At 41.0% G+C, this 23,087-nt stretch overlaps 1 long non-coding RNA gene across 1 annotated transcript in view; it reads left to right on the forward strand.

The window, feature by feature from the left end:
- The window catches only part of LOC142834671 (uncharacterized), a 46,459-nt gene that overhangs the window by 18,010 nt on the left and 5,362 nt on the right, over window positions 1-23,087 (forward strand). The window contains exon 2 of the long non-coding RNA XR_012907662.1: window positions 20,562-20,771. This is a non-coding gene — a long non-coding RNA (uncharacterized LOC142834671). The remainder of the gene's footprint in view (window positions 1-20,561; window positions 20,772-23,087) is intronic.

The following is a 23,087-nucleotide window of genomic DNA, read 5'->3' on the forward strand; positions in this document are numbered from 1 at the left end:
TTGCACAAACCACATGAACGCCTTTGCCTCTGCATACAGTGCAGGCCACACGTCTGGACCAGTGCCTCCTTCCTGGGCTGCTCTGGAGAGGCATGTTGTACACTAAGTGAAGATCCTTCCCATGAACTTTTGTGTTTCTGGTTCCTTTGCACTTGTCACCATCTGGGTGCCCTGCAGAGAGCCATGCCCTTCAAGAAGGGACTTGAAACTTCCCCCTACCTGCAGACAGGTTGGGAAGAATATGCAGGTCGGACTAGTGGACCGTATATGATGCAGTTGAGAAAACCTCAGGTGATGTAGAAACAGGAAATACAAAATGCAAAGGCTTTGGGGTGGAAAGAGAATTTTCCCAGAAGAACCCCCAGTTTGTGTCTTCTCACATACTAAAATGAGCACACAGCCCCCTGTGGTGACAGCGACAGACTATCTGCAGGATACTCAGTCCAGGGCACATGAAAACTATACATTTGTCTCTGGGGACAGACAAGTTACATTACTACTGTGTGGTTAGGGCAGGAGATAGAGCAGAGAAGCCCAAATGATGCAATGATCCACATGACCTCAGTGTGTAAGACCAAGACTTTGAACAAGAGGAGAACGAAGAGATGACGGTTCCCATGGAGACCAGTCTGGAATAGAGGAGCAGGGCACAATGAAGGCTCTGGACAAAGGAAAAAAATCAAAAGTAGACCTAGAAAAACAGAGAATCTCTCTAATCGTATCTGATTAATGATTTTTATCAATTCCCAGCAAGGAGGCTTTGAAAGTTAATAGGAAAACAATCCACAGGGTACACAGCTTGTGGTTTTAATTTGTGTGTGTGCACGTGTGTGTGCATTTAAAATGCATCTATGCTTGCAAGACTTGAATTGCCTCACATAACTGTCCCTTCTTTATGTGTTCTTGTCACCTTCCTCATATACATATCAAGTGGAGGACATCTCAGTCTGCAGAGCCCCGAAGGCATGATCCCCACGATCCCACTATAGGGATATTATTGAGTCAGCCATCCTGATGTGTCCTTCCAACCCTGGACTCTGGCTGCTCTCTGTGGAATGAGGGGCTATGAGGTTCCCTGCCCTGGTCTCTGCCTTGGTCCTGGGTAATAGAATGTAGAGAAGTGATGTGTTCACTACTCTAGCTCATCCATTACAGAACTAAGTAAAGAAGCTCAACTATGAACACATTTGTGATGCATCCTCTCCACACTGCTGGCCGATGGAAAGGGGTGAAATGCTGTGTACAGACTGGGTGAGACTCTGGTAAAGTCAAAAAAGCAAATCCCAAAAGCTTGCCCAGCCTGTGATTACATTTACATCCCACTCTTGAAGTGATAAAATTACAGAGATTTGCATTGCGGTGTTTGGGGTTTTTTAGTGGAGAGGGCAGAGGGCAGAGGGCAAGGGACTCTGTGTGCGAGCAGATGAAAGATCTCAGGGGACAGAGCAGTGCTGTACCAGCCTGTCGGGGTGAGTGCTAAGGCTATGACTTCGGTCTATAAATTTTCAGGGTGTTACCTGGAGGAGGAGGGTGCTTATGATTCACAGGATCTCTATATAATGCACATCTATAATAACTTCAAAATGTTTCCTTTTAGAAAGGTTTGGAAACTCCTTTTTAAATTACAAATTCCTACGGAGCAGTCTGTCTGAAGTGGGGCTGAGGAGTCTGCTTTTCCGGGTAGAATCCTGGAGAAGGTAGTTGCAGGTGATCTTCTGTGCAGCATTGCAGAGAAGCTCACCACTGCAGGAAAGTGCAGCATTGCAGGGATGATCCCCACTGCAAGAAATTGCAGCATCACAGGGAAGCTCACCACTGCAGGAAAGTGCAGCATTGTTTAGGAAAAGGAAACTGTCTTATAGAAGGGTCAGCAAAATACACTGAAAAGGAAGAAGGCATGGACTTCTGGGTATAGCAGGAATCTTCAGGGCCTTAGGATTCCTGTCTCTTTATGGGGACATCCTGTGCTAGCCACACGTGGGACTCTAAACAATATGTTCATCCCTCCCAATATATTTACAACAGGTAAAAGGTGGTTTTGAAGTCAATTTTAAGAAATTTCAGAGACTGTTTTTTTCCCCCGATATGGAGTCTCATGAAGGTTTGGAACTCATTATGTAGCTGGGGGTGATCTAAAACTACTTCTACAGATGGTGGTATGACAGGTGTGTGCCATCATACCTGGATTAGGACAAACCAGGGGATCAAACATAGGATTGTGTGTGCTAGGCAAGCACTCTATCAGCTGAACCATACCCTAACCCACACTGTTCCTCTGAAAAGACCATTAAAGGATTCAAAATGGGAGCCCCTGTGAAGTCACTTGGGGTTTGCCCACCCAGGAATGACAGAGTTTATCCTTCTTGAACCCTGTGTCTGTGGCTGGAGACTTTATGTTGGCTTTCCCCAAGGACAACTCTGATCCAGCTCAGAGTTGGCTCTGCAGTTCTCCCACCTTGTTCTTAACATCATTATTGGCAAAGTGACATTTTGATGGTTATTCTAGCTGGCCTGGGTTAGTGAGATCTCAAAGACCATCTGACTCTCCCCTCTAGTGGTTTGCTAGCAGGCAAAGGTTAGAATAAGTGTTGTCTTCTCTTTTCTCATTGATGAACATGCTAAGAAACGTTGAGGAACAAGAGAGCTAAAAAGTGGGGGTGGAAGATACAGTTGTCAGTAGAACACAAGAGAATGTTTTTGATTCTGACTTTGACAGTCTAAATATTCTGCATAAATTCCTTTTTATCCCCCTACTTCATAGCCACAGGAGGCAAACTCCATACATAGCACCTGATAGATAATACATGCTCTATCAATATTCTGTATCACCATTCAAATTCATGGTGCCTCAGTCTGCATGTTTATAGTCAGTTGTCTTGTTTTAGGTGGAGAGGGTCTGTAGTAGCTACAGAATTCAGCTCTACCTCTTCTTTTTCATGTCAACATTCATTTGTGCTTAGGTGACTATGGGCACCAGTTTAGGTCTGGGATATTTGACAGTAAAGAGAGGAGAGTAACAAGGCTAAAGAATGTTCTTTGGGGCACTATAGAGTCTTTGGTTAAAAACAAAACACGGCATAACAGTAAGTTTTATGGTGTGATGTGTGTGAGGTTAAGAGTATGTCACCTGCTCTGGGCATCAATTGGCTCACCTGTGCATCTTCTCCCATTTGCAGTATTTAGCAAATGAAAACCATGTTTTAATATAAGTGCTGTCCCATGTAATATTTAGGAGCTACTAATACTAAAACATCTGTTGTTTATCTGAAATTCACATTTAACCAATGTTCTGTATTTTGTGTGATGTCTCCAGGAATAATGTGTGGTAACGGCATTCATTTTCTGTGTGTGCATTTTATGTACTGGGCACCACCAGGTTTTTTATTTTGATCATAATGCAAACACCAGCTAAAGGCATTTATTACTAATGATGATTTTGCATCTGGGCACTGAAATTTTTCCAACACTAAGTAGCCAAAAAAAAAATGGTAGCAAATGCAAGATCCAAATCTACTATTTCATGCTGCTTGTTCCAGAGATGAAAGCCCTTTGAACCTGGAACATTCCTGAATGCTTATGGTCCTCCATTCATTACCTCTATCCTGAGTCTGCCAAGGAGCTGTGATGGAAGTATGGGGATCAAAAAGCACCAGGAAGTGTTGAAAATAACCTTCAATCACTTTTCTACATCCAGAATGTTGGTTCCTAGGGTTGCAAGAGCAAAGGCAGTAGGGGCTGTGTGATAGCCCCGCCCTAGCTAGATGGGAGATTTATTGACTTAAATTGGTCTTAAAGGAATTCTAGTCACCTTTTTAGCATTCTTGTAAATGATTAGGATACCCTAAGTATCACTGCCATTGCTTATGACAAGTGAGAACTAAGCAAAAGTGCTACATAGATTTTTTTTTTTACAGGTCCTCCCTGCCAACCTGCAAAGGAATAAAATAATGTAGGGGCCTGGAGATGTAGTTCAGTTGTCAGGTGCTTGACCAGCATGCATGAAACTGTGGGTTCAGTTCCCAGCACCGCATAAGCTGAGTGTGGAGGTCCACACCTGTTACCCTAACACTTAGGGGGTAGAGGAAGGAGGGTCAGAAGTTCAAGGCCATCCTTGGCTACATTGGGATTTTTAGGTCAGACTAGTATACACAGCACTAATGAATAAATGTGATGTGGGAGGTGATTATGCTGTGAATATGTTTTACTTCCATTGGTTAATAAAGAAGCTGCTTTCGGCCAATGATTTAACAGAGTAAAGCCAGGCTGAAAGATATATATATAGGATCTAAACAATGTCTATTCTTTAAGGTCCCAAGGACAAACAAACATTTGATCCCACAGAAGTTACCCTGTGAAATGAATGAGTTTATTGGGCCTACTTATAGATCGTGGATGAGGGGTCCTTAGGGAGTATTTGTGACTCCAAAACAGCTGTACTGGAAAGCCTTTACCCTGCACAGATGATGGCTTTCCCATAGCCACACAAATGGAGCCTTCCTCCCACACTACTTACTCTAGCCTCTCCCTGAGATCCCAAGGTCGCTGTGATTGTGCAAAATTGCATACAACTGATTGGGAGGAGTAGCTGGGTGCTAGGCGAGGGTCTTGTATGCCCCAGCAAGCTTAGCTGGAGTGATCTTTTACAAGCAGGTAGAGCTGAACTCCTGAAGATGGTCGTTGTTCAGCTCAGAGGCTAGTGCAATACAATATCCTCCAAGGAGACTTTGCAGACATAACTAAGAATGAACTGTAGTATAAGGGTTTATTCTGTTGCAGGTGATTTACTCTAAGCACAGGAGACTGAGACAGAGACAAGGTTCTCATAGAGAAGAAGAGACGTAGTGGGAGGTGAGGCAAGGATGAAAACAGTAAGTCAGGGGAGGCTCCATGGGTTCAGTGGTTTGAAGATGCCTGCTGTGCAAGGGGCCTTTAGTTGCTGGGGTTGGGTAGGGTGGAAATGGGAATACAGTGTGAGACAAGCAACCTGATTAAGGCAACACCCATGACGACTGGAGGCAGTTTCTTCTCCTGATGAGAACATGGTCTCAACCTCCAGAGTCAAATAAGCTCATGTGAAATTCTGGGCCATGCGATGTGGGGTCGTATGTTTGTATTGTTTTGAGCTATTCAGTATGCACTGATTTTTATAGTAACAGTGGAAAACGAATGTGGGTGATGTCGTTTTGCATTTCAAGAAGGCAGCCACAGGATCCTTTGTAGCAGAGTCTTTCTGCCCTACCAGTCAGTTCCCAAATAACCACACAGAAACTTAATATTGGTTATAAATGCTTGACTTTTTATTAACAATGAGAACAACAAGTCTTCACAGTGTACCAAAGGATTATTCCACAGTAGCCCTTACTTAAGTGACACATTTCTGCTGTAATTGGGTTGTACTACACAGTTGAGGGGCTCAATGTATCATCCTTTGAATATTAAACCCCACCCAATTCTGTGATTCAGTTTCTACTCCATTAAATTAGCTGGGAGGGGAATGTGGTTTTGGGGGCATAATGTACATTATATTGGTAAACTGTCCTGTGCTGTTGAAGTTAATGGTAAGTAGACTCTAGAGTGTGAAAGGCTGGCTGTCTTGTCCCAGAAGCCATCATGCTGAATTCCAGTGTTCTCACAATGACTTGTCTGGATGGGTTGTTCCCAACCCTGTAACACGGAGAAGGAAGAACAATAAAATACCCCAGGAGAACAACTAAAAGGTAAATCATTCCAACTGAATGTATTTTTTATTCCATAATATAAAAGTGCCTATAATGGGTAAGAGGAGAAGGAAGCTTGTCCACGCAAAGGACAGAGGACCCTCTGCCCCGACCTTATCCTTGGTGTGGAGCTCCAGCAACTGCCGTCAGTTTCTGCTGGCGACTCAGAGTGCCTGATGGATGATGTCACCTTCCTACTGTTATTTGTTCTTGTACTTGGAAGCTTCGCCCAAGGGAACACTCTGCTCTGCCTAGGACTCCGGAACTACAACTGGTTGCCTCACAAGGCCTTTCCAGGTCCATCTTCTGGATGCTTATGTGTCCCTGATTTTATGACGCTACCTTCTATTTGCTCTCTCAATTGGGCTATTCCGGTCGCCTCTATGGGATATTTTGAGCACCTGATTTGTCTGCTGTTCCTATCTGCATCTTGGGAGTCATTCATTTATTTGTTTTTACTTTTGCTTACCATATAATTGGTAAATCCATTCACTCAAAATGGAAAGCACTGCTGTCAGACGTCATTGTCCAGACGTCACAGAACAGAGCGACACTATAGAATAGAAGAGGAAGGCACACTAGCCATTTCTGCAATCCACAGCACTTGCTCCTTTGCTTTCCAGTTTTATCTACAGCGATAAAGCTATCCTTCTCCATCACATAAGGATAGAGGTCACAGAGAGAGCAGTGCAGGCTGCAGACTTGAGAGACAGACAGAGGTCAGATTAGGGTAGGTTGGCTGCCTGCACATCCTCAACTGGAGAGGGCATGCATGTGCACAGGCTGAGCCCAAGCCAAACCAAGAGAGGGGATGAGGTGATGCAAAGCTGAGGAGAGAGCTGGAAAGGGGAACCATGTTGCAGCAGCCCCAGGCATAGGATCAAATCTGGAGACTGCTTTGTCCTGTGATGAGCCTGCTAGGAGTATTAAAGTCGATGCAAAGTACTAAATATAATTTGAAGGTATCTATCACTGACGACGGCTCAAATTCTTATTTTAATATAGTTTTTATATAACGAGTGACCTTGAGTTTCCAATGAGGCATAGTTTTTTTTTCTCCTATTCAGTGTCTCTACATCTTAAACTCTCACTTAAAAAAATCTTATGCATGAGCCAAGAACAGCCTTGCCTTTTGTGGTTTCCAGGGAGCCCATTGAAAATAATAAATAACCATTATGGAACTAATTGTTTCGTTCGGCATGCATGAGAAATTCATCGGTTCAGATTTAATTTGAAAAGCATAATGAATTCAAGGGCCTATTTCCCAGCATAGTTGTGTAGATAAGATTAAAAAGTCATAGTCTGTAAATTTGATGTTTTAAGGGTATATTGTACTGTTAGTTAGAACATGTCCCTGAAACAGCCTGAGCCTGATAAGAAATTTCCAGAAATTGCTTTTGAAAAAAAAATCCCACTTGTGGAAGAAATTTAAAAATGGGGCTTCTGCTCTAAGATCAGTCTGTGGGGGGTGGTGACAGCAAGGATTTGCCCGAGGGCTCAGAAAACCCAGCAGTATCTGCAGTTCGATTTTAGAGGTCTTATCTTCAATCACAGGCTGCTTAGTTCTCATGAGTTGTGTTTGTAAAGCTCATGGCTCATCTACTCAGCGAGATGGATGGTAAGATTATTTTTGCCTTCTTAGCTATGTGATGCTGGACTGTGATCCAATGAAGTGTTTCGCTGTGGCAGAATGCCTTCTCTTTGCCAATGTAAAAGGGGGAAAAAATCCTATTAAATGGCAAGTTAAAAAAGTCTCAGAATGGCTCCCAGCTGAAATATTGTGTTTGTATTCTCCACGATAGATTCTCCCTTTGAAGTCATTGCTATTTCAAAGGAGATTGTAGGCACTTAAAAAAAAATCTAGGTCATTCCTCACAAATTCCAGAAAGGAAACTGTCCTAGGCAAAGGCCAGAGGACCCATCTGGAGCTATGTGGGAACTGATGAGATTGTAAATAAAACCAGTAGGGGAGTCCAGGGCAGCCTCACACTCTGACCCCAATGCCAAGAGGACCACATGCTCAGAGCTGCCAGTGGAAAATAAAGCTGAGAATCTGAATCTCTATTTGAGTTCCTAATTAGAACACCAATTGTATTCACTTAATAATGAGGATTTTAACATTGAGGGAGGGTGACGGGCTCAGCAAATAATGATTGCTGACAATCGACCATTCTTAGCAGCAAGAGTCATATTAGTTTTTTTTTTAAAGACTGATTAGCTTTTAGGACAAAAGATTATATTGATTGGTAAATGAAATATTTGAATGGCAGCAAGTGGAAGGTTTTTCTCTGAGCTTTCTGATATCACACATACATATGCACACAAAATTGGATGCTTTTTTTTAGATAGAGTCTCTGTGTGTATGTGTGTCTATGTATGTGTGTTCAGACGTGAACTTGTGTGTGTATAGTTGCACCTGCACATGCGTGCATGGACCAGAAGTCATCATTGTGTGTCTTCTTGATTGGTCCTTCATGCTATTTTTTTTTTAAGGTAGGGTCTCTCATTGAACCCAGGGCTCACAAATTCATCAACACTGTCTGTCTAGGAAGTTCCAGGGATCCTCTTGTCTCTCCCTCCTCAGTGCTGGGATTACAGGTGAGGGCTGAGATCTGGTATTGGATGAGTGTTGGGCATCTGGGCTCACCTTCCTGTCATTGTGTGGCTCAATCTTTACTGAGGCACGTCCTCAACACCTCTTCCCGAGGCTTTCCACTTTCCTGTGCTTTTTCTATTTTGTCCTTTTTCTTTTCTTTTTTTTCTTTTTCTGTAACCCAAGCTGGCCTTGAACTAGAGATGTAGCTGAAAACAACCTTGAACTTCTGATCCTCCTAGCTCCACCTCCTGGGTGCTGAGATTATAGGCATGGGCACCGCTTCTGGTTTATGCACCATTGGGGATAGAACTCAGGGCTTCCCACATGTTCAGTGTGCACTCTGCCAACTGAGCTACCTCGTTAGCCCCCATTCTTTCGTATATTTTAAGGATTTGTAGTAATCGCAATGGGTGGTGAGTACAGAGTAAAGTTTAGGAGTACAGATGCTGGACCGATATCAAGTTTCAGTCTTGACTGTGATGGCTGTGTGGTCTTGAGAGAACTGCTTCCCTCTCTGTCTCTCTGTTCAATGGCTAAGGAGCTTTATGGAAAAGCATATATAGAGTGCTATCACCCTCATATCAACAATGGGCATTTAATATTGATAGGGTTATGCATGTCAAAGGAGTTACCACAGCCAAGTGTCCAGCATGTTACCAGCTGCTGCATCGTTGACTCTTGCTTACTGGTGCTTTAGTACTCTCTGGTAATTGAGATTATCTGTGAAAGAGCACGCTGAATTCATTTATACTACTTAAAAATTTCTCTCCATTAGCCAGGAAAAAATGGTTGTTTGCCTGTAACTCCAGACTATAATACAACCATCAACAACAAATGGGAAAGAGACAGTATTCATCCAAACTAAATCCCAGGAGAATTGTGATGAGCTGGCCCATGTCTGAAGTGGAGGGGGACAGGGCTTTGTAATAGACATGCTTACTGGGTTCTGACGTATTTGACACTTGAATCTTAGGGAAGATAAGGGTACCATTAGCAAAAGGAAAGAAGTGATGTAGGTGTTCAAAGCCAGGAGGTGCCACACAATGCCCTTGACGGCTAACGGATGTGCAGGGTGAAGTCTTCTGTTCCAAATGAGTAAGGGCTTCAGGCCCAGTGCTTGGAGCAGCATCATTTGGCCCAGGACACTTCTCTCTCTTGAAATGCTTTCCCCATAGCTTCTGTCACCTCAGTTACGTAGTCTTCCTCCGGCCTCACTGATCCGTTTTTTTCTCATTCTTCTTTGTTGCCTTTTCTATTTAAATGTGAAGTGTTTTCTGCCCCGAGCTTTTATCTTTTCCTTATGAACACTCTGAAATGAGTGATTCAGCCAGTCTTAATCCCCAAATTACAACGAAATAGTAATGATACTGGTAATAGGGACAGCAAATATTCTAACATTCAGTCCAAGTTAGACTTTAAGTACTCTATTATGTATGAAATGAGTTAACATATCATAGTCCTGATGAAGTAGGCGGTAATATCCCTGTGGATAGATGAAGAGGCTCAGCTACTTGTCTGAAGTCACATAGGATGAGAAGAGCTGGATTTAAGGACACATGGTCCAGATTTCATGGTTCTAAAGGTTGCTGCAGACATTGCCAGTGACACCTCTATATTCTTTGCACATTTCAGCCAACATTGGCTGACTCCATCAGCTGGTATCTGCATCTCTGAGTCTGGGCATGGATACCTACTCTGCTTGAACATGCAGCAGGCTAGGATGGTGTCTTTTGTAGTGAGTCTTTCTCTGTCCCACCTGCCAGCTCCCAGATAACCACATGGAGACTTCTTATTAATTATGAAAATTTGGCTGATAGCTTAGGTTTGTTTCTAACTGGCTCTTTTTTTTTTTTTTGGTTTTTCGAGACAGGGTTTCTCTGTAGCTTTGGAGCCTGTCCTGGCACTAGCTCTTGTAGACCAGGCTGGCCTCGAACTCACAGAGATCCGCCTGCCTCTGCCTTCCGAGTGCTGGGATTAAAGGCGTGCGCCACCACCGCCCGGCTCTAACTGGCTCTTATTGCTTAAATTAACCCATACCCTTTAGTCTATGTTCTTTTACACAGCTTGGTTACCTTTACTTTGTGATGCCCATGCTGCTTGTTCTGCATCTCCTAGGGACCTGTCCTTCTTCTTGCCAGTGTCCCCTGGGCCTGGAAATCCTGCCTAGCTTTTGGCCATTCAGCTTTTTATTAAATCAGTCAATGACACATCTTCACAGTGTATAGAAAAGGTTATTCCACAACGGTTTTTGGCTAATGACCTTAGAAAGTCACTAGTCATGGTGGTGGGGCCATTCTGGACATTGCATTTGGTACCTTCTCTCTGTTTGGCCTGGTTTCTACCTACTTTGGTAACCGGCATAATTACAGACCATCTATTGGATGACTCCCTTGTTTGAATCTCTTCCTCCATTCTCTGCGCATTCCAACACTTTTCAAACAATCCGTCATACCCAAATCCTCATCTCAGGTCAGTTCCCATGAGAACTCAAGCGAAGATGAAGAGAAGTTGTGGAAGTCCCCATACTGATCTCTCCTAGTAGAGTGTCTTATATGTATGCCCAAGTATCCAATGGCCTCTACTGTGTGATATTTTTATCTCCTATTGAGTTAGCCCCTTTATCATTACATAATGACTATTTATACAACAGACTTTGATTTAAAACATACCATTTTCTTACATAAATATAACTACCTCTGCACTCTCTTGGCTACAATATATCAGGAATATCTTTTTTATCTACATTAGTTCAGGTGAATATAGGAAATTGCCTTAGACTAAGTACCTTATAAATAACACAATTTATGCCTTAGTTCATGAAGCTAACATTTAAGGTTGGGATTCTGGTAGGGAGCCTTTTCTGTGTTGCAAACTCCCAGTTTCTTGAGGTTCTTTCACATAGCAGAAGGGAAGAAAGCTCCCTTGGGGCTCTTAGAAAGATTGTAATCCAAAAACGAGGACCCCATTCTCAGGAACACATCTAATCAAGATTTTCTCCTAAAGATGTTGCCTCTTAACTGCATTACATCAGCAGCCAGGATTTTAATACCTAACTCAGTGGAGAGAGGGATACAAGTGCTCAGGCCCTAACATCTTTCCTTCACTTTTGACTTACATGTGGTTTTAATTCTGGGATGAGTCAATTGTTGATGGTTCATAATTAGATCTTGTCTTCAAAGTCCATTTAGCTATTTTATGTCTTTGATTGAAGAATTTAATCCATTTTCCTTTAATTATTGATAAGCAAAGACTTATTACTGATATTAAATTATTTTCTGCCTGTCTTATGGCTCCATTGTCTTTTGTTCTTTCCATCTGCCTTTGTGCTTTGTTGAATTTTTGTGGTGATAAGTTTATCTCCCCCTTTTATTGGTAATTTCCTCTGGCTACTATGAGTCTTATAGAAAACACATAATAATTATGACAGCATATTTTTCGACCAATGACTTAATGGCATACAACACTGTACACATTTATTTCCCCTCAACTTTTTACGTTCCTGATTCCATGCCTTTCATATGTATATATTGTTTGTCTGTTAATGGAATGTATGTATTTGGGATGTTTTATTTTATTCTAGAATGAAAAGTGATTTGTATATGATAATTCACATTGTTATAATCTCTACTTGTGCACAGCTACTTCAACCAGTGACGTTTATACTTTTATGTACTCATGTGCATATGGCACATTTAGTATTCTTTCCTTTCTAGATATTTCCACTTAGCATGTCATGTAAGGCAGGTCCTTCAGCTTCTATTTGTCTGAAGAAATCACTATCTCTTCACTATATCTGAAGGGCAGTATTGCTCAATTTAGAATTCTTTGATGGCAGTGTTTCTGCTTTACGATATTTTAAGTATACACTTTCATGTATGGCCTGCCAAGCTTCTGGTGAGAATTACTGAAATCTTTATTCAATTCCAGTGCATGAGAAGATACTTTTGATTTTTTTTTATGTTTCCAAAATTTTGGTTTTGTCTTTTGAAAATATGATTATAATTATAATGCACCTCCTTGTTTACTTTGAGAATTCCTTAGAATTACTTTGACTGTCAATTTCCCTCTCTAGACTTGGGAAATTTTAACCATTATTTTTTTATATATATAACTTCCTACCTCTTTCTTTTTTACTTTCTAAGAATCCACACTCTATTTTTCCTGTTTTGCTTGGTGATTTTTAAAAGTTCTTCAAGTATTTGTATTTTTCTTCTCTAAGCAACTCCTGTTAATCTGTCTTTGAATTACTGATTCTATTTTAAAAATATTTATTGTTTATAATAATAATGTGTGTGTGTGTGAATGCCATGTATGTGTAGGTGCCTGCAGAAGACAGAAGAAGGTTTCAGAGCTCCTGGAGCTGGTGTTTCAAGTGGCCGTGAGCTAGCAGATGAGGAAACTGGGAACTAAACTCGGGTCCGTTGGAAGAACAGCAAGTGCTCTAAACTGCTGAGCCTTCCTGCTAGCTCCAGAATGTTGATTCATTCTTCTACCTGGTAAAGTCTGCTACTGAATGTCTTCTATGAGAATTTCAGTTTATCTATTATAGTCCTAAGCTCGAAGACTTTGATTTGAGTTAGTTATTCACACTCCAAAATTTCTGTTTGGCATTTTGTAACAGTGTCTACCCCTTCATTAATTAGTTGTCTTTGTCTTGCCCCTCTTCCTTTCTATCTCTATTCTTCATAGCACACTGACTTAAGACAATTATTTTAAATTATTTGCCAGGCAAATCACAGAGCTTGGTGTGTGTGGCAGAGGTTGAATTTGAGACTCACTTTGGACTTTTATGTCACTTTCCTTGATTCTATGCTGTACATTGGTCTCTGCACCTTCAGCTCTTTATGGACTGGAATTAGCAGAGAAGACTCACCAATTCATGCTGGGTAGTGATTTTGGGAGGCTCTCGACCAGTATGGATGTATCTTTTCTGGACTTGTGAAGACATATTTCTAATTAAAGGACTTTAACTGTTTCTTTTTTTCACACACCTTTAATTAGTTCTTCTTTTGGTGTCTGATTTGTGTGTTGTGAGTGGGAGTATTGAAGAAGTCCTTTCCCTGAGGGAAATCTGGAGAATTAGATGCCTACTTCCAACATCATAGAGTCATATTGGTCTTAGCAAGTCTCCCATCTTTTGCTACATTCTTAGCGGCCCCAAAGGCTTCAAAATTGTCTGTTCTATCTTCTTCCTGTCAAACAAGATAGAAAATGCCTTCTCCTATAGCACACTCAAAGACCAGGGATATTGAATACATGTTCTATTCTCCTCTGGCTTTTGAGTGAGAAGTTGTGTCCTTATACAGAATCTCTTGCTAGTGTGGGGAAGGGGACAGCATTAGTGAAGTGGGATTCTCCCCCTCACTGATCCCAGAGCAGTTGCTCTGCAGAATGCTCCTTTAACTCCTGCATGGGCTATACTCCTTGACAAAAAGATGACTGTATCACACTGGTGTTAGATCAATGTTCCTTTATGGAACGAGGGCTAAGACATCTTGTTCTTCATCTTGATTACTAAGCCCTCAGCTTATTTCAGTAGTTGTTTGAATCCCTAAGGAATTTCAAAGTATGAATGGCAATTATTTTCAGTCACAAGATGTATTATTGAAGATCACAGTTTGGTCCTTCCTTAATTGTATCACTTAAGAGAAGATGCCACCGAATACATAGAGCATGTATATGACGTCATTTGTCTCTCCGTAGCTTTGTTCCTAAAGATGATTTTGAGTTTGATGCTTTTAGAGCACACCGTGGCCTCTAAACTAGAAACATTTCAGAAGATAATGTGGAATTAGGCTGAAATGATCACTGTTTGTTCCTAACCATTAAATTAGAAACTAACTTGTGCTATTTAATAAACATCAGGGCAAAATTGTTCCTGAAGCCTCCTTTCTGCACCGGGGAGAAGGAATACTGCAGCTAGACACAGGCTCCTGGGACAGACCTGTGCAGATAGGGGGTGGATCTCACTATGGGGAAAATAATTTGCTGTGCTTTTTCTTCTGGCAAGAATGGGGGAAACCAGTGAAAAGTGAAGAGGAAAAGAGAGAGAGAGAGTTAAAAGATGGGGTAGGTTCAGATAGGTTAGATGATCAAGTCCATCAAAACAGTAGGATAGAAGTAACACTTGAAGCTATTTGGAGGCTAGACCAGGTGGTCCAGGCATGTAGACCAGACAGTCAAGGAGCTGGGGCAGTAAGATTGTAGGTTCCGGGTCAGCCTGGGTCACATAGTAAGGCTGTCTTTTGCTCAGCCGTCATCAGAGAAGTTTTCTTCTGCAGCAGATGAGAACAAATACAGAGATCCACAGCCAGACAACTTACAGAGAGTGAAAGAACTTGGAACACCCATCCCTAAAAGGGATATATGCATCAAATTCCTCCCTTCAGAGCTCAGGAAACTCTGTAGCAAAGGAGGAAAGATTTTGAGAGCCAGAGGGATTGGAGGACACCAAGGAATAAAGGTTTTCTAGACCCAAGGGGACTGGTACACAGATGAACTCACAGAGACTGTGTCAGCATGCACAAGGCCCACGAGGGTCTGCACTAAACCAACTGCCCCATTCCTAACAGCAGAGCTATTTCCAGTTGATAGCCACTTGCAAATGAAAGATCAGATTTTGTCAAGGGACTATCACTGGGGAAACAAGCTCTAAAGGGTGAGTTCCATGCCAGGAGTAGATGACCAACACAACACAAAACAAACTCAATGACACCTTTGGAGGCTCTTTCTTTCATAAAGTTTATCAGCATGCACATTTCTTTTAATTTTGGATTTCTTTTGTTTTTCTACCTTACAGATCCTTGCATACTTATTATACCTTCCACTTTTGTTTTTTTTGGGGGGGGATTTTTGAGTGTGCAGAAGTGAGTCTCTGCATCTCTGTGTTTCTTGTGCTTTTTCTTTGACTCTTTTTCTTGTTTATTTTGGCATATGCCAATTAATTTTTGTTTTGGAGTCATCTCATTTTATTTTAGTATTATCCCTTTGATGCCTGTTCTTGCTTCCTAAGAAGAGACAGGAAAGGTATCGATCCCGATGAGAGTGGAGATGGGGAAAAACTGGGAGGAGTTAGGGAAGAGGAAACCATCCCTATATTGTATGGGATAAATCTATTTTTAATAAAAGAAAAAATAGCAACCTAACAAATTTACACATTAATGATTTTCACCTAAGGTCCTCATGTGTAATAGCACAGAAATAATTCTTGCATTTAGAAACATTCTCAAGAATGTGAATATTAAATTCTCAATTTCCCTGTGTGAGTAATGTACTTAAAAGTAATACTAAGGGAATAAGAGAGAGTTTTTATTAATTTTATTGAGCTATACATTTTTCTCCGCTTCCCTTCCATCTTTTCCCTCCACTCCCCTCCCCTTCAACCCTTTCCCATGGTCCCTTTGCTTCCAATTTATTTAGGAAATCTTGTCTTTTTCTACTTCCCATGTACATTAGATCCATGTACATCTCTCTTAGGGTCCTCATTGTTGTATAGGTTCTCTGGGATTGTAGGCTGGTTTTGCTTTGCTTTATGCCTAAAAGCCACTTCTGAGTAAGTACATATGATATTTGTCTCTCTGGGTTTGGGTTACCTTACTCAATATGATGTTTTGAGTGATCCATCCATTTGCCTGCAAATTTCAAGATCTCATTATTTTTTCTGCTGTGTAGTACTCCATTGTGTAAATGTACCACATTTTCCTTATCCATTCTTCAGTCGAGGGGCATTTAGGTTGTTTCCAGGTTCTGGCTATGACAAACAAAGCTGCAATGAACATAGTTAAGCACATGTCCTTGTGGCATGATTGAGCATCCTTTGGATATATACCCAAAATTGCTATTACTGGGTCTTGAGGAAGGTTGTTTCCTAATTTTTTGAGAAATCACCATACTGATCTCCAAAGGGACTGTACCAATTTGCACTCCCACCAGCAATGCAAGAATGTTCTCTTCACTCCACATCCTCTCCAGCATAAGTTGTCATCAGTGTTTTTGATCTTGGCCATTCTTTCAGGTGTAAGAGGGAATCTCAGAGTTGTTTTGATTTGCATTTCTCTGATGGCTAACGATGTTGAGCATTTCCTTAAGTGTCTTTCAATCATTTTAGATTCCTCTCTTGAGAGTTCTCTGTTTAGGTCTGTACTCCAGTTTTTTTTTTTTTTGGATTATTTGTTCTTTTGATGACCAATTTCTTGAGTTCTTTGTGTATTTTGGAGATTAGCCCTCTATTTGATGTGGGGTTGGTGAAGATCTTTTCCCATTCTGTAGGTTGTTGTTTTTGTCTTCTTGACTGTGTCCTTTGCTTTACAGAAGCCTCTCAGTTTCAGAAGGTCCCATTTATTAATTGTTTCTCTCAGTGTCTGTGCTACTGGGGTTATATTTAGGAAATGGTCTCTTGTGCCAATGCGTACAAGTGTACTTCTCACTTTCTCTTTTATGAGATTTAGTGTGGTTGGCTTTATGTTGAGGTCTCTGATCTATTCTGACTTGTGTGTTGTGCATGGTGATAGATATGGGTCTACTTTCATTCTTCTACATGTTGATATCCAGTTATGTCAGCACCTTTTGATAAATATGATTTTCCCCCATTTTATATTTTTTTGCTTTTTGTCAAAAATCATATATTCATGGGTGTGTGGATTAATATCTGGGTCTTTGATTCTGTTCCATTGGTCCTCCTCTCTGTCTTTATGCCAATACTAGGCTGTTTTCAGCTGTACTGTAGCTCTGTAGTAGAGTTTAAAGTCAGGGATTATGATGCCTCCAGAAGTTCCTTTATTTTATAGCATAGCTTGGCTATCCTGGGTTTTTTACTTTCCTATACGAAGTTGGGTACCATTCTTTTGAGGTCTGTGAAGAATTTTGCTAGGGTTTTGATGGGTATTGCATTGAATCTATAGATTGCTTTTGGTAAGATTGCCATTTTACTATGTTAATTTTACCTATCTAAGAGCATGGGAGATCTTTCCATTTTCTGATGTCTTCTTTAATTTCTTTCTTCAAGATTTAAAGTTCTTGTCATATAGGTCTTCCATTTGTTTGGTTAGAGTTACTCCAAGATACTTTATACTATTTGTCGTTATTACGAAGGATGATGTTTCTCTGATTTTTTCTCAGTTCATTTATCATCTGGGTAAAGGAGGGCTACTGATTTTTTTAGGTAATCCTGCTACATTACTGAAGGTGCTTATGAGTTGTAGAAGTTCCTTGGTAGAACTTTTGGGGTCGCTTATGTAAACTATCATATCCTCAGCAGATAGTGTTTGACTTCTTTTCTGATTTGTATCCCCTTGATCTCCTTTTGTTGTCTTATTGCTCTAGCCAGGAATTCAAGAACTATTTTGAATAGATATGGAGAGAGTGGACAGCCTTGTTATGTTCCTGGTTTCAGTGGGATTGCTGTTGAGTTTCTCTCCATTTAGTTTGATGTTGGCTATTGGCTTGCTGTATATTGCCTTTATTATGTTTAGGTATTTTCCTTGTATTCCTGCTCTCTAAGACCTTTATCATGAAGGGAAGTTGTATTTTGTTAAAGGCCTTTTAGCATCTAATGAGTGACCATGTAGTTTTTATTTTTCAGTTTGTTTGTATGGTAGATTACATTGACAGATTTCTGTATGTTGAACCACCCCTACTTGATCATGTTGGATGATGGTTCTGATGTGTCTTGGATTCGATTTGCCGTATTTTATTGAGTATTTTTGCATCAATGTCTGTGAGTAATATGGTCTGCAATTCTCTTTCTTAGTAATGTCTTTATGTGGTTTGGGTATCAAGGTAATTGTAGCCTCATAAAAAGATTTTGGCAATGTTTCTGTTTTGTGGAATAATTTGAGAAGTATTGGTATTAGTTCTTCTTTGAAAATCTTGTAGAATTTTGTGCTGAAACCATCTGGTCCTGTGCTTTTTTTTTTAATTGGGAGACTTTTGATGACTGTTTCTATTTCTTTAGCAGTTGTAGGTCTATTTAATTTGTTTATCTGGTCTTGATTTAATTTTGGTAAGTGATATTTATCCAGAAAGTTGTTCATTTTGTTTAAGTTTTCCAATTTTGTGGAGTACAGTTTTTCAAAATATGACCTGATGATTCTTTGGATTTCCTCCATGTTTGTTGTTATATCCCCATTTTCATTTCTGATTTTGTTAATTTGGATATTCTCTCTCTGCCTCTTGGTTAGTTTGGATAAAGGATTGTCTATTTTGTTGATTTTCTCAAAGAACCAACTCTTTGTCTTATTGATTCTTTGTACTGTTTTCTTTGTTTCTATTGTGTTGATTTCAGCTCTCAATTTCATTATTTCCTGCCATCTAGTTCTCCTGGGTGAGTTTGCTTCTTTTTGTTCTAGAGTTTTCAAATGTTCTGTTAATTCACTAGTGTGGGATTTTTCTCAGCTTCTTTATGTAGGCATTTAGTGCTGTGAACTTTCCTCTTAACACTGCATTCATTGTGTCCCATTTAATTTGGGTATGCTGTATGGCCATTTTTATTGAATTTTAGGAAGTCTTTAATGTCTCCCTTTATTTTTTCCTTGACCTATTGATGATTCAGGTGAGCATTGTTTAAACAGGTTTGTGGGCTTTCTGGAAATAGTGTTGCTATTGAATTCTAATGTTAAGACATGGTGATCTGATAAAATACATGGGGTTATTCCAATTTTTTTTGTATCTGTTGAGGTTGGAACAAGAGCCATTTAAGCACTGGTGTACTCTTTGAAGTGTTATCCTGTCCTTACAAAACATAATTAACCCTAATATGTCTCTCATTGGCAGTTTTGTTTAGTAATTATGCTTGTCTTCTTGGAAAATTCTACTATTATGAATATGATTTCAAAAAAGTAACAATATAGAAAAAAATTTTTAATCTTATATGAAAAATGTTGGACAAACCATTTTCTCCTAATTTTGGAACCAGAAATAGTAGTTCTCTCCTAAATAACTGAAAAAGATAGATTAAATGGTTCAACAACTTTTCCTACATAAAATTAAGCAAATTGTTATTTTTTTAAAACTTCAAAACCTAAAGATCTATGTTATTAATTTTCTAGTCAGGAAAATAGATGATTTTAGAAAAGAAATCAATCTTGTGCTGAGAAATTAATTTTCCTGGTTATTTTTCTGTGTTTTCTACTGTTATACTTTGAGTGACATCTCCATCAATGACTAACACCCGTGTGGAGAACGTTACTCTAGTGTCTGCAGATTTGTTTAGTTCCTCAACTTCCCTCTTCTAGGAGAAATGCAAGACTTTTTCCTTTCCTCCTCACTAGACTGCTAGTGCTTTTTAATGACAGAAGGGATGTGGGTTGTGGTGAGAAGGCTCAGTGGGTAAAAGCATTTTCTGTATAAGACGGGGGTCTGGATTCAGTCTCTAGCACCCACAGTGGAAGAGAAGACGACCCAGCTCTCCCAAACCATCCATTGACTTCCACATCTTCACTGTTGCCTGTGCATGTCTGAAAATTCCCTAATGCAACAACAACAACAACATACTAAAAATAATTTTATTTTAAAAATATTGATTGTGGCCAACTGAAGCATTATGAAAGTTCTGAGGACCAAGTTTCAAGTGTTATTTCTGCGTATGAAATAACCTAATAGGACATAATAACATAAATAGGATTTATGTGGGAAGCAGAGAATGTCACTATGATTCATAAATTTAATGGTGATTTTCCAAGATTAGTTCATTGCTTTTGTTTGAAAGATGAAAAAAAAAGAAAACTAAGTCAAGTGAGAGGAGGAGATTTCTGCAATCTCATAGGAATAATTAGGAGGAGGAACCCAGATCTTCCACTGAATTTGAAAAATGTAGTTAATACACAAAATCCTAAAGAAACCAAAATTGGCCTCCATTAAAGAGTTTCTCAAGATGTGGGGAGAGGACTTTCCAATGACTATCCCCTAGCTGTGACTATCTCAGCAGGTTCTGAGCCTGGGTGGCCCTGTATCACCAAGAAGATCCTCATTGATGCCGTCGACTATGGTTACATCCTAGGTGTCAGGTACAAGCTTGTCACAGGTATTAAATGTTTATGGGGGCAAACATTAATTTTTAAAATCATCCTATGCTGTAGTCAGGATACTTTTAAATGGGATCAACTTAAACTATAATAAAATAAAGAAATGGGAAGAAGGTATTGATTTACAACTGGCAGGGGCCATGGAAACCGCCCTTAGGTTTCCATGTCTGAAGGCTGTGCCACTGTCAGGACCATGCTGATCTGAGTGGCCTGTGCTCTCTCACGCAGGGCCATGGTGCCCTCTGGGCCAGGACTGTTGCTGAGGACCATGCCAGGGTCTGAGTTGATGTCTGTGACTCCTGTTACCACCGACAGCCGTGCAGATGACCAGGGTCTCGTCAGTCACTTGAGGCCATCTCAGGGTCTATCCAGAACCATCTGTAACTCCAGTTCTGGGAGATGTGATACCCTCTTCTGGCCCCAGTGGGCACACAAGTGGTATGTAGACTTACCAAACACCCATACGTATAACACAACACTAAAAGACAGTGGTTTCGTGGCGCTCCACTGTCTGTGCTTGGCCTCCACTTTTACGTCTTGTCTCTGCGTGGCTTTGTTTGTCAGCAGGTGTTCCCAGGTGCTCGGTAGCATGGATACAGACACCAAAGGCTCACTGTCTACTGTTTAGGTCTCACAAGGAATGTTTCCCTAGAATGCTGTAGCAGAAAAGCCTTTGGCAAGACTTTTATTTCCAAGGGTGTTTCACAGAATCTGACTCTTTGGAGAATTAGCCTTTCCTATCTGCATAGATTCTTCTTTCTGAAGAGCATCCTCTTGACAAGAGAGGAGCCAGGGAAGAGGAATCTGATGTGGTATCCAGTGGAGATGTGCCAACGAGCTTCGTGTGAACCATGTAGCAGGGCTGAGAAATACAGGAGGGGATGGCAAACACTGGAAAATACAGAAAATGACATATAAGAGGGCAATGCAAAATTCTGCTTAAAACAATAGACTAAATAAGGCCTAATTATAAAGTGGATGTCATTTTTAAAAAATCCCATCCTCTGCTAAACAGAGAGATTCATTTTTTAAAAATGGCGTTTGCTTTTAGTGGCAATTGAATGACTAGGGCAGTCCAACTTGCAGCTGTTAGGGATGAGATATTCCTTTCTGAACAGACACTTGGACCGGAGTCTACAGGGCAAAGTTACAATAGTGATATCCCTTTAGATTAGATGCAATCACAATCATTCATATGCAGCTAATGGACGCTTTAATTAGGCAGCACAGTTCCTGCAAAGAAAGAAGGAAGAAGCCCTGCAGATCTCAGCAACACCTGTATGTTGACAACGAGTCTTCTCATTTCCGGTGTGATGTGGGCACAACGTAGCCCAGCAATAATTCCCCCCGATGTTCACCTCTGTACTTCTGTACCGTTGCACATTAACTTGATTGATCGATGCTGTGCTCCCACAAAGCAGGCATTGTTTCCACGCTCCTCTGCATCTGCTAGATAAGAAGACTGAGGTCACGAAGCTAATGAAAGGAGAACTTTAACCCTCCTCCTGCTCTCGTATCCTCAGAAGTTTCACAGTGAGGGAGATCTGAATTTGAGTCTGTCTCCACCTCCTGCCCATCACACACACACACACACACACACACACACACACACACACACACACTATCACATTTTTTTTTTGTTTTGTTTTTTGAAACAGGGTTTCTCTGAAGCTTTGGTGCCTGTCCTGGAACTGCTCTTGTAGACCAGGCTGGCCTCGAACTCCCAGAGATCCGCCTGCCTCTGCCTCCCGACTGCTGGGATTAAAGGCGTGCGACACCAGCGCGCGGGCCCCAGTCACATTTTAAACTCATCTCTGCCAGGATGTAAAAATGTGACAGCCATGCTCAGTATTAGTTACTTTTATATTGCTGTGACACAGTCCCAGACATGAGTGACTTGTGTTGACTCTGAACCCAAAGTGATGCAGAACAGCGCGGTGCATGCGGCAGAGGCTGTCCACCCATGACACACAGGAAGCAGCGAGAGAAATACAGGAAGAAGAAAGCTATATTACCTCCTGTGACCTACTTCCTCTGCCTTGGTCCTGTCCCCTAATTTTTGCCACCTCCCAGTAAGGCCATCATATGAATCAATTTGGGATTAATATGCTGATAAGATCAGGGTCTTCGGGATCCAATCATTTTCTACAGGTCTATCCATCGACAGCTCACCTTATGTGAGTCCAGGGGGCACTACATAATAAGCCATAAGACACATTGCAAGCTGTCTCTTATTGATGGTCCTCTTAAGAGCCATATTTTTGTCACTCTGGATGTCATCAAACATAGCCTTTAGGTGAGAGTGATGGCAAAGGAAGAGGACCAACGCCCTTTCTTTGGTTTGGCAGAATTGAGAAATTCCCACTTACAGGGCGGGAGGTGGGATGTGGGGTGAGGAGCAGGGCAGGGCATAGCCTGGTCTTTGTAGCTTGAGGGACATCAATTCAAAGGCAAGAGATGAGTCAACATCAGGATTCTGCTTCTTCTTCTGCTCAGACTCCAGCAGGAAGTCCACCTTCAGGTAGAGCCAGCCAGCCCGTGCTGAATAGTCAACAAAAAGCCTTGGAGCTGTATCTTCGTGAGTTCGACGCCAGCCTGGTCTACAACGTGAGTTCCAGGATAGCCAGGACTGTTTCACAAAGAAACTTCATCTCAAACAAAACAAAACAAACAAAAAAGCCTGGTACACAGTGCAACTTGCAGAGAGAGGGCCCTGACTTTTCTCCTCAAGCCCCTTGGCAGCTGCTGCTGATG

The sequence above is a fragment of the Microtus pennsylvanicus genome, chromosome 1 (genome assembly GCF_037038515.1).
Source record: "Microtus pennsylvanicus isolate mMicPen1 chromosome 1, mMicPen1.hap1, whole genome shotgun sequence".
Classification (NCBI taxonomy): Eukaryota; Metazoa; Chordata; class Mammalia; order Rodentia; family Cricetidae; genus Microtus; species Microtus pennsylvanicus.